Here is a 17,381-nt window from a genome sequence, read left to right on the forward strand (position 1 = left end):
TCTATGTATGTTCAACCAGTTCTTACTATAAGCTCCACATGGGCACTTATGGAGTACAGAACATGTATGGAAATATTATTCTACTGTTTTCCAACAACGTAATTTGCTGTGTGTCAGACAGGCATAGCTCCATCTCGCTGGTTCCAAAATATTTGGGTGGAGAATAGTGATCACATATATGTGTTAGCACTTACCATGAGCTGAGGTGACACACTGAAGATCAGCTGGGTGTTGTCCTATTTCAGCCACCTGTTAGTGTCAATACAACAGTACACTTGAGGATACACCTCCCATTACCGTAACACCTTCATAAAGGTTGTATGGGACAAGAATAGACAGTCATGATTTACTCCAAGAATGACTGTGGCACAACTTAGTATTAAGCATTCTAAGTTTTTCCTGTACATTAAGTGTGGCAACATAGCAAGGCATCCATTGCAATCAAGAATGGCACCAGAGTGCTGTTCCGTTTCAGAGTTATTTTTACACCATCTAGCTCAATCCCTCTTGATCAAATATACCCAATGTTGTGCTGCTGCTGATCTAACATGGGATGTATGTAGGTATAGCGCAATTATCACACTACTTCAACACTTTCTCAGTTATTAAATAAGAAGCATATAGGCATATTTGGTCTCAAACTCTTCTGATTCAAAAATATTTTATACAGTTTGAGGATAGGTTCCTCAGTGAAAAAAAATTGGTCAAAATATGTTGAAAAGTTCTTTGTTTTCAAGATATAAGTGTAAGTATACAGCTTATCTGATTAGAACTCAACAGTATATAAACACACAATCCTCAAAATGAAAAAGTATGTTTGAACTACTGTGTAAAGTAGATCCGGTCACAAAACCAAAGAATGTCTCTGCAGTGATCCAGAGACAAATGGCTCTGAGCACTATGGGACTTAACATATGAGGGCATCAGTCCCCTAGAACTTATTATTATTTAAGACTAACTAACCTAAGGACATCACAAACATCTATGTCCGAGGAAGGATTCGAACCTGCGACTGTAGCTGTCGCGCGGTTCCAAACTGAAGAGCCTAGAACTGCTTGGCCAGAACCAGAGACACTGACTGCCTGTGTAGATGCACTCCTGTGGCGAGGTGGTGGAGTGGTACTATAGTTGTTGGGTACAGTCCCATCATACGGTGTGGTGACTCCAGTGAAACTACTACTACAGGTTCGCCTTGCCATTTGTGAAGCAACATAATTTTATATATCACCTTTATTTGGTTGCCTCTTTATTTTTGAAGGTTTTTTTGTAACTTGATTTAAAATTCATTTTAAATTCCACCTGCTGAGGCAGATGGAAAACCGCCTAAAACCATCCACAGACTGGCCAGCTCACCGGACCTCGACACAAATCCGCTGGGCGGACCGGCGCTCCCTCCCGCCCGGTTAGCCGTGCGTTAGACCACACGGCCAACTGGGCAGGCATGATAAACGCAAAAAAACAATTTTTCATGACTTAGCACAGCCAGAATTGTTACACAAATGTCTACATAGAAAAATGTAGAATCCTAATAAGAGTGTTAACAATTTAATTTGTATAGCGATTCCTAAAAGGGTCTTAGTAAGCATAAAAACACTGCACTTTGGCATTTATGATGCAATAGTAACCTATAACCAAGGGAACAGTTTGAAGTATTGACGGCATTAGGATTTCCAGCTGCAGTGGACACTGTACAAGAAGTAAGAAATATTGACAGAGAGAGAGGATAAGAGGAGCAGAAAGAAGAGAAAGGGATATGAAACATGACGGAACAACAGGTCAGCAAAGAAGACCAAAAAGGAGTCTTTTGGAGGATGAAGAAGATCACCCTGATAATCCATCCTATAGAGCAGGAATGTATTGAGAGACTTTGACAGCCATTTCCGATAAATTAGAATTTTTCGAATGTAAGGAACATTTTCTCAAAATCAACTTAAACGAAGGAGATAAAATTTTTGTATAGCGCTCCTAGTAGTCAAACTTAAATTTTGTTAAAATGTTATTGCCATTTGGCAATATGTTGAGTAGCTTGATTTCAGTTTGATTAATTAAAGCAATTTTTTTACTAAAAAATTGGATGGTTAGTAAAAAAATTATAGAAAGGAAACTAGAAAAGATACTCCAGTACCCCCCATAATAACTGCAGTACTAAACCACTGTATATGCTGGAAAAATTTGAAATTTTTCTATTTGGTAGATTATTCATAAAAGTTGATTTTAACACGGGCGGCATAGGCACCTCTGGCTCCCCTTGAAATGGTTCTCGGTTTGAATAACCACAACAAACGTGTCTCAGCACAGACTGTTACACTTATTTAGTGTGGTTATTTTCGTGTTTTTAAGCAGGCATTTATTAAACGTCTTTGTTAACGCTGTTTATTCATCGCACTGTAGAGTCACATCGTGTGTAATTGCGCTGTTTATGTGTTGTCGATAACAGGTCGTCCCAACACTGTGTCCTTAGCGAAATTAGTCACAGTTCGTACTTTAAAAGTAGCATGTCACTATGCGGCACTTCACTGTATTTCTTGTGTTTGTGTGTGTGTGTAAAAGTGTATCACTCATTGGGTTAGGCTGCAAGAAGATGTCGAAGACGTCGGTTCATCTCCCGTCGGCTGCTACACATCGTCCACAAACGATAAGTCGATCCTAGCCACTGTTCATCACCTCATTCGCGTGATTATAAGTTTTATAAACACTTCAACGCCCACATTTTGCACTCGCTTGAGTGTCCCATGTTCACTTCACAATCCACTTTATTGTCCACCTGTCCTTGTGGCACTATTTGCGACACATGTAAACAGTCGCTTTTGCAAATTTATATCTTATTTACAAGTGAGTTCCTGCTACCCGAATACCAGAGATCGGTAAACAAAATAAATAACTATTTACATAATACATACAAATTAATATTGTTTACACTGAAACCACGCCTGCATAGAAACACCATGCTACTATAGAATTTACTCCAGCTGTCTGTTTTAGCATTCCTACTCAGTGGCTCATGTGTGCAAGATCATTGTCAACACACATATGAGGCTACGAGCGTTCCATGTTGAACAGTACTGGTGAAATTCCCATTCATGGCAAACGAAAAACGACTGCAGAGAACAAAGCACACAAAAAAGCGAAGCTAAAACCCGACATTCGTGGTTGCGATTGCGAAATTAAACAAGCCTAAAGAACCGTTTGCGTCAAGCCTGTGTCTCGGCCAGCATAATCGGTTCATGTAATGGTCTTACAAAATTATGCTTACGAATATATGAATACAAAATCCATAAGATAACGCAGATAATAATAACAAATAATAACATTGTACATATTCCCTGACATCATTTTGATGGTATAAGCCTTTGATCTTCCGAGATTCTGGATAGGCAAGCAAGTAACTACTTCATGAGGAATGCGTACAATTTCGTATGGACTGATGTTCAAAGTTTGCCACTTCTTGTTCTGCCCATGAAGTAATGAAGATTTTGAATGTGATCTCAGGCGGATACGATATCCGACTTTAGATTCTTGCACTCTGCCAGGCTCCTTATCATAAGCTCGCTTCCTTGTCTGTGCGGCAGCATTATTAACAATAAGCGGCCGTCTGATTTGTTCCTCTCTGGATAATTCACCATCAGAATATTTCGGCAGAGAAGTGATCCATTCATTCCTCTCTTTAGTATCGAACATAATAGACGCTGGCGTAAATTGCGTTCGTTGTGTGGGGGAGATTATTTACCACCTACTCGAATGGTGAAATAAATTCCATTAATTTGGTTTGTTTATTCGGTATACAGAGTGCTCCATTGATCGTGCCTGGGCCAAATATCTCACGAAACTTGTCTAGCTTGAAGGGGGAAACCAGATGGCGCTATGGTTGGCCCGCTAGATGGCGCTGCCCTAGGTCTAACGGATATCAACTGCGTTTTTTTAAAATGGGAACTCCCATTTTTTATTACATATTCGTGTAGTACGTAAAGAAACATGAATGTCTTAGTTGGACCACTTTTTTCGCTTTGTGATAGATGGCGCTGTAATAGTCACAAACATATGGCTCACAATTTTAGACGAACAGTTGATAACAGGTAGATTTTTTAAATTAAAATACAGAACGTAGGTACGTTTGAACATTTTATTTCGGTTGTTCCAATGTGATGCATGTGCCTTTGTGAACTTATCGTCTCTGAGAACTCATGCTATTACAGCGTGATTACCTGTAAATACCACATTAATGTAATAAATGCTCAAAATGATATCCGTCAACCTCAATGTATTTGGCAAAACGTGTAACGACATTCCTCTCAACAGCGAGTAGTTCGCCTTCCGTAATGTTCGCACATTCACTGACAATGCTCTGACGCATGTTGTCAGGCGTTGTCGGTGGATCACGATAGCAAATATCCTTCAACATTCCCCACAGAAAGAAATTCGGGGACGTCAGATCCGGTGAACGTGCGGGCCATGTTATGGTGCTTCGACGACCAATCCACCTGTCATCAAATATGCTATTCAATACCCCTTCAACTGCACGCGAGCTATGTGCTGGATATCCATCATGTTGTAAGTACGTCGCCATTCTGTCATGCAGTGACATTGGTAGAACATTACGTAGAAAATCAGCATACATTGCACCATTTAGATTGCCATCGATAAAATGGGGGCGAGCCAATTATCCTACCTCCCATAATGCCGCACCATACATTAACACGCCAAGGTCGCTGATGTTCCACTTGTCGCAGCCATCGTGGATTTTCCGTTGCCCAATAGTGCATATTATGCCGGTTTGGTGAATGACGCTTCGTCGCTAATTAGAAAGCGTGCAAAAAATCTGTCATCGTCCCGTTATTTGTCTTGTGCCCAGTGGCAGAACTACACGACGTTCAAAGTCGTCGCCATGCAATTCCTGGTGCATAGAAATATCGCACGGGTGCAATAGATGTTGATGTAGTATTCCCAAAACAGAGGTTTTTGAGATTCCCGATTCTCGCGCAGATTGTCTGCTACTGAAGCGCGGATTAGCCGTGACAGCAGCTAAAACACCTACATGAGCATCATCATTTGTTGCAGGTCGTGGTTGACGTTTCAAATGTAGCTGAACTCTTCCTATTTCCTTAAATAGCGTAACTATCCGGCGAACGGTCCGGACAGTTGGATGATGTCGTCCAGGATACCGAGCAGCATACACAGCACACGCCCGTTGGGCATTTTGATCATAATAGCCATACATCAACACGATATCGATCTTTTCCTCAATTGGTAAACGGTCCATTTTAACACTGGTAATGTATCACAAAGCAAATACCGTCCACAATGACGGAATGTTAGGTGATTCCACGTACTTATACGTTTGTGACCATTACAGCGCCATCTATCACAAAGCGAAAAAAGTGCTCCAATTACAACATTCATATTTCTTTACGTGCTATACGAATATATAATAAAAAATGGGGGTTCATATTGAAAAAAAAGCTGTTGATATCCGTTTTGACCTATGGCGGCGCCATCTAGCGGGCCAACCATAGCGCTATCTGGTTTCCCCCTTCAAGCCAGACGAGTTTCGTTCTTTGTAGTTGTTTTTTTTTTCGTTTGATGCTTATTTCGTGAGATATTTGACCCGGTCACTATCATGTTCGAAAATGGTTCAAATGGCTCTGAGCACTATGGGACTTAACATCTATGGTCATCAGTCCCCTAGAACTTAGAACTACTTAAACCTAACTAACCTAAGGACAACACGCAACACCCAGTCATCACGAGGCAGACAAAGTCCTACCGTGAGATTTGATTCTGGATGGGAAATACTTTTTAATGTCTGGCTGATGCCGTTTTCCTTTAAGAAGTTTCTCCAGCTCTTGCCAGTGAAATTTGGTGCATTATCGAATAAAATAGCATCCAACTTCTCGAGCCTGTTAAAGAAATCTTCTTGAATTCGATGAACACTGCTGTTGATGACTTAGTGACATACAAACGCACATATTTCAAAAAGATGTCGCACAAGGCGACAATGTATTTGACACCTCCCCTCGCCCTTGGGTGGGGGCCGGAGACGTCAATGGCCACCACCTCCCCTGCTTTATTAGTGATAATCGGATGCAATACTATTTTACTGGAAGCATTAGAGGCTTACTTCACTGACAAACTTTACAAGTGCGAAGTAATTTATGCACACACCGGTGCACGACCGGCCGGAGTGGCCGAGCGGTTCTAGACGCTTCAATCTGGAACCGCCCGACCGCTACGGTCGCAGGTTCGAATCCTGCCTCGGGTATGGATGTGTGTGATGTCTTTAGGTTAGTTAGGTTTAAGTAGTTCTAAGTTCTAGGGGACTGATGACCTCCGATGTTAAGTCCCGTAGTGCTCAGAGCCATTTGAACCGGTGCAGGTTTGGTACGTAACTGTACTGCTCAATCTTTCTCTTACACTTCTCCACCCCAAAGTGTCCCCATACGATATGGCTGTACCCTATCACAGGTTCCTAATACTTGTCCGGCATGCAGACACACCCTGACTCCGATTGCCTTTGTTGGCGGTGGAAAAGCACATCATTATGGACTGTAAAGTATTGTGACAGTTTGTGGTGCGGCCGCTTGGCAAGTGTACGCTTGACTTGGGCCCACCTGTAAGTTAGGCATGTTCCTACACGTTTCTAAATAGTACTGCCTGTGTAAAGGGTCTTTCATCAACATAATTCTGAAATTGGACATTTATTCCGCTAAGTCTGAATACTCAGGTAAACCTTGTTGTAAACGAGAGTGCGTCTGCTACGACTTTCTCCGTAATACTTTATATGCACAATCTCGTGATCATATTCCTGGAATAGCAGCGTCCACCGCGCTAGGCGCTGACGCAACACTTTGTACGTCCGGAGAAAACAGCGCCTGGTGGTCACAATAATCTTTGATATGTTTACCACGGCCGTAACAATTAAATTTCCTAAAAGACCACACAACGGCTAATGCCTCTAACTCTGTAGTGGTGTAAGATTCAGTCAGGGCTCGACTTGCAAAACTGATGAGTTTGTACATTATCTTGACTTCTGTGTTGTCCTCCTGAAAGAGGCACGCTGCTAAACAGGAGCAGGAAGCAGCAGTTGCTACGTAGAAATCTTCAGTCATGTCGGGGTGATGCAGGATGTTCGCTGATATCAAACTCTACCTACCTACTGGCATTTGATGACCAATGCAAATCACATTCGTGTTAAGTAAATTTAAAAGATCACGATCATTCATCGATTATCGGGTATAAAACGGCCAAAAAATGATAATTTTAAGTTGCTTTTTACTCGCAGGTGCTGGGAATTGCATCGATCTTTTCTGTGTCAGGTAATATGCCTGTGGGAGAAACAATGTGTCCAAGAAATTGTAATTTATCTTTAGCAAACTTCGATTTCTCTATGTTTGCTGTTACACTGAACTCAGAGAACTTCTTGAACACCCTATCTAGCACATACAAGAGTTCTTCCCACGTGGGCATTGCGGCTAGAAAATCGTCCACGTACAATGTTACTCTATGTAGCAATTCCGGCCCCAGGACCGTGTCCAGAGCGGACATAAACACTCCGACGCTTACCTTAAGGCCGAAGGGCAAAACCCTAAATTGGTAAGACCCGCCAGCAAAGATGTAAGCAGTAGATTCTTCTCCTAACTTCACTTGCCAGTACGAGCAGCGCATGTCTACCGATGACAAGTAGTGTACCCCACGAAATTTCTGCAATTGTTCCTCTAAACTCTTGGTCGAGTCCGCAGTGTGAGAATTATGTTGTTGATTGACCTCGCCTCCAGGACAAGGCGCACCCCTCCACCTACTTTGCCAACCGCTAAGAGAGGGCTGCTGTAGGGGGAGAAAGATGGTTAGATGAAGCGTCACTGAATCACCTTATTAAGCTCCTCTTTGACGGCCTCGCGCTTAAACCACGTGACGGAGTAGGTTGCATATGCAGAGGTGTTAGGGGGTATACGTCCACCCGGTATTCATATCCTTTTATGACGCCATGCCTTTTGGAAAAGACCTGAGCTCATCTCTCCAAAAATGAAAATAAATCTTCTCGTTGTTCTTTCGACAAAGTCATTGCTTCCTTGGACTTATTCTGAATTGGCCGCGCGGGATTAGCCGAGCGGTCTGGGTCGCTGCAGTCATAGACTGTGCGGCTGATCTCGGCGGAGGTTCGAGTCCTCCCTCGGGCATGGGTGTGTGTGTTGTGTGTGTTTGTCCTTAGGATAATTTAGGTTAAGTAGTGTGTAAGCTTAGGAACTGATGACCTTAGCAGTCAAGTCCCATAAGATTTCACACACACATTTATTCTGAATTGCGGTATAGTTTGCGTGATACTGCTGGCTACCCTGTTCAGTGGGTGTGAGGCCACGGTACCTAAGATGGTTTTGCACTCATAACATTCTTTTATTTATGATTTTCACTTGAATACCATCACACAGCCTGCTATACATGCCTTTTGTTTTAATCAGGTTCAGAATTTTTAATTCTCCTCCAATCTTCAAACGGCATTGACCATGGGGAAGGTCGATAGCTACGTCCCCATCCCGCATGCACTTTATGCCTACGGAACAGGACACTGTGAGACCACTCGCGAAGAGGAACGTGCATCTATCGGCTCCGCTTTCGCATTCAATACCCACTTGTGTCTGTATCGTTACTCGTTGGCCTCCGGAGCCAATAGCACCAGACACCACACAATTCTGAACCGGTAACGTCGGTTCTTTCCGATGCTGAGTGATCATGTGCAAGCATTTGCTTCAACAACATTCGCACTCACGCCCGTGTCGAAATTGAGAGTTGTTGGGGAAAAAAATGGTTCAAATGGCTCTGAGCACTATGCGACTTAACTTCTGAGGTCATCAGTCGCTTAGAACGTAGAACTACTTAAACCTAACTAACCTAAGGACACCGCACACATCCATACCCTCGGCAGGATTCGAACCTGCGACCGTAGCGGTCGCTCGGCTCCAGACTGTAGCGCCTAGAACCGCAAGGCCAGCGTTGTTGGAATACCTCCCACTGTGGATTGCAAGCAGCCTGTACAAATTCACGATTCTGTTCGGAAGTTGTTCCATTACCTATAAACAACTGGCTCATGTCCTGGTCGTCATTGCACCGGAGCATGCGCACATGCTCTAGCACAGTTCTGCCCCCACTCCGTCCCGCGGCTGCCGTCGGGGAGCACCAATCAGCCGCACTTAGTTGGTCGATGGCGTCGCAGTTGAGGCTGGCACCTCAGCCACCTCAAATATGCGCACTTCTTGCTGTCGGCTCGGTCATCATTTCGTTTCTGGCCGTGCCCATTAGAGGCATTACCTTGCCCTTGATAATTACGGTTGTGGTTGTGGTTGTGGTTATCGTTTCTATTAACCGTTGCGATTATTCCTGTTGTCGTACCCAGGGTGGCATCTGTTGTTACTCTTGCGCGGTCTTTGCCCATATGATTGTTCTCGTTGACCGTTTCCGTTATCGTCACCTTCTGTTGATGTGCCGGTATGAGACGCACCGCCGTCACAGTGTGAGCCGCCGTTGTTTCGGCCATTGCTGCTCTGTTTGTTACGCCTATCATTCCGTGTTTCTTGGCGCTGGTTGCTACTTCTCACAGTCCTCTTGTATCAAATCGATACTGTGCAGCACCGAAAGAAAATGTTGTAAGTCCTCGTTCGGAAAACTAATTTTACTCGGCTATTGGGTGGCAACTTTGCTTTTAACAGCCGGAGCGCATCTTCCTGTGCCACTGGCTCGTCCCAATACCGAGTGAGATTGATGTACATACTGCTTTGCAATGTTACGCCTAGATGTTTAATCGGCATGTATGTGTCAAGAAGCACGCTACTACACTACTGGCCATTAAAATTGCTACACCACGAAGATGACTTGCTACAGACGTGAAAGTTAACTGACGGGAAGAAGATCCTGTGATATGCAAATGATTATCTTTTCAGAGCATTCACAAAAGGTTGGCGCCGGTGGCGACACCTACAACGTGCTGACATGAGGAAAGTTTCCAACCGATTTCTCATACACAAACAGCAGTTCACCGGCGTTGCCTGGTGAAACGTTGTTGTGATGCGTCGTGTAAGGAGGAGGAATGCGTACCATCACGTTTCCGACTTTGATAAAGGTCGGATTGTAGCCTGTCGCGATTGAGGTTTATCGTATCGCGACATTGCTGCTCGCGTTGGTCGAGATCCAATGACTCTTAGCAGAATATGGAATCGGTGGGTTCAGGAGGGTAATACGGACGCCGTGCTGGATCCCAACGGCCTCGTATCACTAGCAGTCAAGATAACAGGCATCTTATCTGCATGGCTGTAACGGATCGTGCAGCCACGTCTCGATCCCTGAGTCTACAGATGGGGACGTTTGCAAGACAACAACCATCTGCTCGAACAGTTCGACGACGTTTTCAGCAGCATGGACTATCAGTTCGGAGACCATGGCTGCGGTTACCATTGACGCTGCATCACTGACAGGAGCGCCGGCGATGGTGTACTCAACGACGAACCTGGGTGCACGAATGGCAAAGCGTCATTTTTTTGGATGAATCCAGGTTCTGTTTCCAGTATCGCGATTGTCGCATCCGTGTTTGCCGACATTGCGGTGAACGTACATTGGAAGCGCATATTCGTCATCGCCATACTGGCGTATCATCAGGCGTATGGGGTGCTATTGGTTACACATCTCGGTCACCTCTTGTTCGCATTGACGGCACTTTGAACAGCGGACGTTACATTTCAGATGTGTTACGATTCGTGGCTCTACCCTTTATTCGATCCCTGCGATACCCTGTATTTCAGAAGGATAATGCATGAGTGCATGTTGCAGGTCCTGTGTGGGCCTTTCTGGATACAGAAAATGTTCGAGTGCTGCCCTGGTCAGCACATTCTTCAGATCTCTCACCAACTGAAAACGTCAGGTCAATGGTGGCCGAGCAACTGGCTCGTCACAATACGCCAGTCACTACTCTTGATGGTATCGTGTTGAAGCTGCATGGGCAGTTGTAGCTGTACACGCCATCCAAGCTCTGACTCAATGCCGAGGCGTATCAAGGCCGTTATTACGTCCACAGGTGGTTGTTCTGGGTACTGATTTCTCAGGATCTATGCACCCAAATTGAGTGAACATGCAATCACAAGTCAGTTCTAGTGTAATATATTTGTCCGATCAATACCCGTTTATCATCTGCATTTCTTCGTGGTGTAGCAATTTTAATGGCCAGTAGTGAATTTCTCGAAATCTCGGCGTAATCCTCGTAGTTTCGGGTTGTACTCTTCCCGCGAAACGACCTTTTTCGTAATCTCTCTTGTACTCCTGCCTACCAGTATTTCGACAAGAATGCCTTTTCAAATTGTCTATATGTATCTTATTTCTCGGTAGCTTGTGCCGCCCACAAGGCTCCATCGCCTTCCATGTACGATGCTACGAACTGTATACGTTGTCGTTCATTCCATTTTTTATGAAGCACGTTCCTAAAAGACCGGATAAACACAACCGGATGTACTGGCTTCTTATCTGGTGTGAATGCTTGGAACTACCTGTATTTTAATAGGCTCTCATCCATTAAAATACCCATCGCTCTAGGCTATCGGGGGTCCTGTCTCTGATACTCTTCATAAATTGATCCTGGTGGTGCTTAGTGTTTAACGACCCGTCGACAACGAGGTCATTAGAGACGGAGTGCAAGCTCGAGGTAGGGAAGGATTGGGAAGGAAATCCGGGCATTTGCCTGAAACGATTTAGGGAAGTCACGGAAAACCTAAATCGGGATGGCCGGAGACGGGATTGAACCGTCGTCCTCCCGAATGCGAGTCCAGTGTGCTAACCACTGCGCCACATAGCTCGGTAAAAAAAAAAAAAAAAAAAAAAAAAAAAAAAAAAAAAAAAAAAAAAAAAAAAAAAAAAAAAGATCCTGATTTTTCCGGATCAGATTCGTGTCCGTCACGCATGTGTTCGTGAGGCTACTATACACTGCTACCAATATTCTTGATTTATGTTTCGATTTCTTCGCGCCACTTTGGTATTTCGTCCGTGGAAACTTGCTTAAGCTGCTGTATCTCGGTGGCTATTATTACCTTCCTTTTATTTAATTCTGCGGCTTCTTCCCCGCTAGCGCTGGCTCTCTACTTCGGAATTAATCCGATAACCTATCATTTTGTCTTTTTCCCTCAACCAGTCGTGGAATTCTGTATTTATAGTCTCACTTTGCTCGGCTATTTTAGCCCTAGCAGCTGGATGTGGTTCGAGAGATAAATTATATACCACCTGCGCTAATTGCGAAAAGGATTCAAATGGTTCAAATGGCTCTAAGCACTATGGGACTTAACATCTGAGGCCATCAGTCCACTAGACTTAGAACTAATTAAACCTAACTAACCTAAGGACATCACAAACATCCATGCCCGAGGTAGTATTCGAACCTGCGACCGTAGCGGTCACGCGGCTCCAGACTGAAGCGCCAGAACCGCTCGGCCACAGCGGCCGGCACGCAATGGATTCTTCAGTATTGTGTTGCGCCTTTGCACTATCGTCTGTTCAATGGTTTTCTGTGCAATTTGCACAGTACTAACATCACCCATTAATTTAGTTACTGTTTCTGTCAGATCTTTAGTGACCTCCTGCGTTGCTGGGACTTTTTTGTAACACCTTTGAAGCCAGCATTCAGTTTCGCTACTAATGCTTCATCGCGTTCTCTTTCTTTCGCCGCTTACATCTCATCGCATTCTCCTTCTTTCGCCACTTGCGTTCATCGCGTTCCCTGTCTTTTTCTGTGATTTGCTTAACGAGCGCTTTATCGCGTTCTCTGTCCCTAGCAACTCGTGCTTTCTCGCGTTTTCTTTCTTTTGCAGCTTGCGCTTCGTCGGGTTCGTTCATCAAGTACGCTATTCTGTCTAATAAAGCTGGAAAATGATCTGCAGCTGGTCCAGGGCTTTGTTGAGCATCTCCTGCAGATTGAGACCGCTCAGTTATACCAACTGCTGCATTATATGGCCCAGTTACAATTGCTACCGGATGAGCTGCAACATTGCTAATGTCGATAACATTTTCGTCAGTAGTTTCTTGTACAGGATCCATGTTTACGAATTTTCCAATTTTGGTCATTTCACAAACAGCTATACCTAGGGATGGAACCCTCCTTCGATGTAACGTGAATAACTACATGAACTTTATAGACACAATAATGAAATTACCTCACTGGCACAATAACAAGACAACTTTACTACAACACATGAAAATTTAATTGCAGCTGGCGTGCGGCTTAGCGATACCTCTAATTCTATGCCACAGTGCAACAACTACACTATTCTACCCTGAAAGCACAATAAAATGATTCTACTGACCACAAAATGATGCGGCTATGCGGGGCAAAACTATTTCGATAGACTGCGATGGCAACATGCAAGCAACCATACCTTTTAGTCTATGCAGAACTGCAGCGTGGAGTGGAGATGAAGCTCATCGTCTGCGACAGGAACCTATTTTCCGCTTCAGCATCTATTTCCGCAGTACAACACCGCTTTATGAAAAATAAAACAAATAAAAGATTAGTACATTTATGAATTTTAGTTTGCGCCCCGGGCTGGGCGCTAGTTAAATTACTATTATTTTCGAAAAAGGAAAGTTTTCTTTCTATTTTGTGCGGCGCTCTTTAATGGTAGTTGAAAAATAAATTTTGATGTGAGGAAATTAACTGGAGGGCCGTTAATTAAGAGAAGCAGCCAAGTAAAGAAATGGTGACAAGTTTAAATTATCACACAGCAGATAAATTTACTATCAAGAGAAAGAAAATTGATGATTCAAGACTTTGTCTAACCTGCTTTGATGCCGCTGGAGTGGACTAACCTCGCATCGTTTGTTGGCCGTTTGCCGATCATTAATATTACGCGTTATGCACAGAACTGCTGTCCGGAAACTGCATTTTCAGGTCGCCGTAACAGATATCAGGGACGCACGAGCGGTTGCTACAAGTTCGAACATAAGTGATGTTCGGCAGCGTCCAGCAAAGGATATGTGGGCAATCTTGCAGTTCTCCTAGCTGAAACACAGAAAGGTTGGCAGGCGAGGTTAACGTTATCGAAACATTGGTAAACAATAACAATTCAAATTGGTTGAAATGGTTCTGAGCACTATGGGATCTGAGGTTATCGATCCCCTAGAACTTAGAACTACTTAAACCTAACTAACCTAAGGACATCACACACGTCCATGCCCCAGGCAGGATTCGAACCTGCGACCGTAGCAGTCGCGCGGTTCCAGTCTGTAGCGCCTAGAACCGCTCGGCCACTCCGGCCGGCTCATCACTGTGTCTGACATCCTAACACCAGTTAATTACGGTCGTATCGAAAGGCTCAATGGTGAGCTGCGAAAAGAGACATATTCGCGCCCAAGGCCGCGCTATTTAATACTGCGCTACAGACGGCGGCCCGTCGCGTACTCTCCATCGCAGTGTGGGCGGACGCCCGTTTACTGACAAAGCAAATTGTCAGCATTCCCGACAGGTCGGCTGCGCGCGATCTGTAGACCCTTACATCACTCTCCCCAGAGAAAAAGAGCAACCGTAGGTGGCTCAAAACGACCTCCTGGGCGTTATGAATCTATTGTGGCATCAGAAGGCATTGCAACATGTATTTCATTTGCAGACACAATAACATTCGGTACAGAGAAGTGTGCCTTCAAGATGACAATTCCATACATAAAATATGCTGTTGACAAAAGACAAATTAATAAAAGCAATAAAAACAAAATACTGACAATCAAGTATGCATTAACATTACTGGATAAATCGAAGACTTAATTCTATTTGCTTCTTCAATGAAATTTAACTCATTAGTTGAAGAGATTACATTTTCATAGATGTCCTTAATTAAATTATTGTCTTCAGAAAAACTTGATAAGGAATGCTTTTCAAATGTTAGTGTATATGAATCATTGTAATAAACAGATAACATTCTAGTTAATGCCAAATGTCCATTTGCATGAAATTTATTGGCGACACACTAGGCATATCAAATAGTTCACATGATAAATCACAATGTGTGGCATTCAAGATTAATGCACTATTGTTCAATTTTACTGTAAAGGGTAGCTCAGGTGTATCATAGTTTTTACATGTAAATGAGTCATCAAGGATGGAGTTAAATGAGAAAATTATACCTGCAGAACATCGTTTGTGAAACGGATGATAAAGATGCATTAAAATTCTAGGGCGATCATCGCTTGGGGGATGACTCATAAACAATTCTTTCTCACAGCTGTACACTCTACTGTCTAAGAATACTACCGATTCAGGGCAAATTAACTTATGACTACGTTTACACAACCGGTCAGAGTGGCCGAGCGGTTCTAGGCGCTACATTCTGGAACCGCGCCACCGCTACGGTCGCAGGTTCGAATCCTCCCTCGGGCATGGGTGTGTGTGATGTCCTTAGGTTAGTTAGGTTTAATTAGTTCTAAGTTCTAGGGGACTGATGACCTCAGAAGTTAAGTCTCATAGTGCTCAGAGCCATCTGAACCATTTGAACGTTTACACATATGTAAATTATTTTCATTTAGCGACAGAAAATATCTTCGATCCTTGCTGATCAGTAGAAAATCATTCAGTACATACTTTATATGAATACCTGCCTGTCTCCATTTCACAGGGTAAGTATAAATCTTATACATTTCAAAATTATATTTTGATCCAGCAATTGGAATAAAAACAGTAACATTTAATTCAACTTCAGTCATTAAGGAGTGTGAGGTGGTTAACTTATAGTAGGCATATAAGTTGTAAGACTTAACAGGGTAAAACATAGTATATGTTGCATCCAGCTTTCATTCAATTGATAGTAGGATCTGTAAAAATTGTTCAGGATTTAGTAGTACACTGCTTAAACAATCATTTGAACTACTGTCTAATGCTGTTATTAAGTTAAGGGCATCAGTTCTAGCATTTGATTAACTATCAGTAACCCTTAACAAAAGAGTGTTTAAGTGTGCACTCACAGCATTTAAGCCTTGGAATAGTTATTGGATATTTGCGTTTTTTGCATCACGAAGTACGTGGAAATGTGTGGTAAATTGCCTTACAATCTGTTCAATGAAAACTGTGTGGTCAGTAACGGTTCTTTGCATATTCTTTAATACTATAATTTCATTAGAGAGTTAGTTGAATCTGTACTGGTCTGTTGCTCAAGAGCTAATATTTTGCCTTTAACTTCCAGTAGATCTCGACTAGTTAAAGTACAAAATACAGTACGAATGATACTCCCTCCAAAATCAAACTAGGCACATTTATGCCTATTTAAAGTTTTGTGTGGCAAAAGCTTTAAAAAACAGTAAATTTCTTGTTCAGTATTAACAAATGTAGACTCTACCTGCATTTTGGCTGTGATCCAGTTATTATACCAAGATGTACCCGTTTCCAAAATTGTATCATTACCCTTAACAGAACGAATTAGGTCAATTTTCTTCTTTACAGAATTGAAGTGTGGGTGATTTCACTCAGATTGTAGTTGAGGACTAGTTTTGTATTACTTGTTGAAACTACCGTGGTTAATAGTTCTAAATACTAGCATTAACTGCGAACATAAAATAAACGACTTTCTTGTGGTAGCCTGTGGAATAAAAGGTTTAGTTTCACTTGTGCACTCGTACAATACTTTCAATACTAAATTTTCACAACATATTCACATAAGCACACGCATCGCACTCTCACACACTACACACGTTTACGCAGATTGTACGGGTGTCTCGAACAGGATCGCTTGGAACGTGGCGATGCCTTGGCCTCAAAGTCTGGACTGCGACCTCGCGATTCTCGCTTCCTGGATTTGAGAACAGCAGGTCTGCCTCTCGTTCGGTCCTCGTCGTCTTGCGATGCTACAGGAAACCTACCCATAATTGGGTTTACACGATTGACATGAACGACAATCGAACGAAAGGGCAGTTGGAGCTTAAGAGTGACTGGCGTTGACACCTCCATGATTTGGTATGGTCCTTTCCAAAACCTCTTAAGCTTTTTGACTTGACTCTTCTTTACCACCAAGTTGCTCAGATACACAACAACATCTGCAACTCGATTCTGTGGCACTGCTGCTTGGCGGTCGTGTTGTCTTGCTTGCTGAAGAAAGGACTGATGATTCCGCTGATTCACTCACCTCAATGCTTCCTTTAGCTTGCATGCTAGATCCATTATGTGTTCATTGCTGATTCCGGCAGTCGATCGTGCAAAGTCCAAGGGTGAATGCATTCTTCTTCCATACACGATCTCATAAGGACTTAGGCCAGTTGAACTGTGCATTTGGCATTGTAACAACTTACCAAGTATGGTAAACAGACATCCCAATTGTCATGTTTGCTGCTCACATAATGGCTAACCATTTTAATAATTATCTGTGGCCTTGCTTGACTCTTCC

General features: G+C 43.1%; 1 protein-coding gene across 9 annotated transcripts in view; it reads left to right on the forward strand.

Annotated features, from left to right (window-relative positions):
* Nucleotides 1–17,381, forward strand: part of LOC126291830 (gastrula zinc finger protein XlCGF57.1-like) — a 308,343-nt gene that overhangs the window by 273,724 nt on the left and 17,238 nt on the right. The gene's annotated exons all lie outside the window — the stretch shown is intronic.

This window comes from Schistocerca gregaria, chromosome 9, assembly GCF_023897955.1.
Source record: "Schistocerca gregaria isolate iqSchGreg1 chromosome 9, iqSchGreg1.2, whole genome shotgun sequence".
Lineage (NCBI taxonomy): Eukaryota > Metazoa > Arthropoda > Insecta > Orthoptera > Acrididae > Schistocerca > Schistocerca gregaria.